Source organism: Nycticebus coucang, chromosome 10, assembly GCF_027406575.1.
Source record: "Nycticebus coucang isolate mNycCou1 chromosome 10, mNycCou1.pri, whole genome shotgun sequence".
In the NCBI taxonomy this organism is placed as follows: domain Eukaryota; kingdom Metazoa; phylum Chordata; class Mammalia; order Primates; family Lorisidae; genus Nycticebus; species Nycticebus coucang.
Genome location: NC_069789.1, coordinates 99,479,114 through 99,480,031, shown reverse-complemented (window position 1 = coordinate 99,480,031; position 918 = coordinate 99,479,114). Strand labels below are relative to the sequence as shown.

Sequence of the window (918 nt, the reverse complement as noted above, 5' to 3'; positions counted from 1 at the left end):
TGTTTCCGCCCGGTTTCGAACCGGGGACCTTTCGCGTGTGAGGCGAACGTGATAACCACTACACTACGGAAACCGACTACTAATTTGCGTCTCGCAAACGCCTCTTGAAACCTGGACGCTCATCCCTGTGTCCTGGGCAGATGAGAGCAGCGCAGGGTCAGGGTGGGCGGACCGCACAGCTCCTGCCTTTCCCAGGCGCCAGGAAATATTCAGTGAGCCCATGTCAGGCCAGGGCTGCTCGTGGGGAATCGTGGCTGGAGCACACGCGCGACGAGTTCGCGGGTGCCTTCCTCAAGAAACTTGTGGAGCAATTCAGGCTCCAGCCTGGACTCCTAGGCGGTGGGGCTGAGATCCTGGGGTCCCTAAGAGCTGCTCGCCGGGGTTCTCAGGCCCTGCAGGTTCCCGGGAACTGGCGGGGGCGTGAGCGGCCCGGGACTGGCCGGGCCGCCTGGGGCACTTAGAGCGCTCCCATGGGGGCCTGCGGCAGGGCGGACTTCGCTTCGGTAAGGGATACCAGTTCGTATTGAAAGCAATAAAAAAAAAAGGAAAGAAAGCAATAAAAATACGCCTTACTTTTGCCTAGCACTTAACTCAGAGGGATTTTCCTGCTCTTTCGTATTTATTTAGTTTTTGCGACAGTGCTATGAGCAAAGTATTAAATGCTGTTTTCAAGAGACTGAAGATAGAGGGGCACAGCTATAACTTGGGCTCTACCTAACAAACGCAAACAATGTAACCTAATCGTCTGTACCCTCATGTTAATCTGAAAAATAAATAAATAAAAACAAAAATTGTGCAAAAAAGAAAGACTGATTTTCGTAAGATTGGAACTGCCACACCAGGGAAGAGTCTACGGAATTTCGCTCCTCCGGCTGCACCTTGTTGTCTGTGGAAGCAAATGAAGAGGCACGAACGTAC

At 52.5% G+C, this 918-nt stretch overlaps 1 non-coding gene across 1 annotated transcript; it reads right to left on the bottom strand.

Annotated features, from left to right (window-relative positions):
- Positions 1-73, bottom strand: TRNAV-CAC (transfer RNA valine (anticodon CAC)). Its single transcript has one exon. It is a non-coding gene; the product is annotated as a tRNA-Val (tRNA).
- Positions 74-918: the final 845 nt, after the last annotated feature.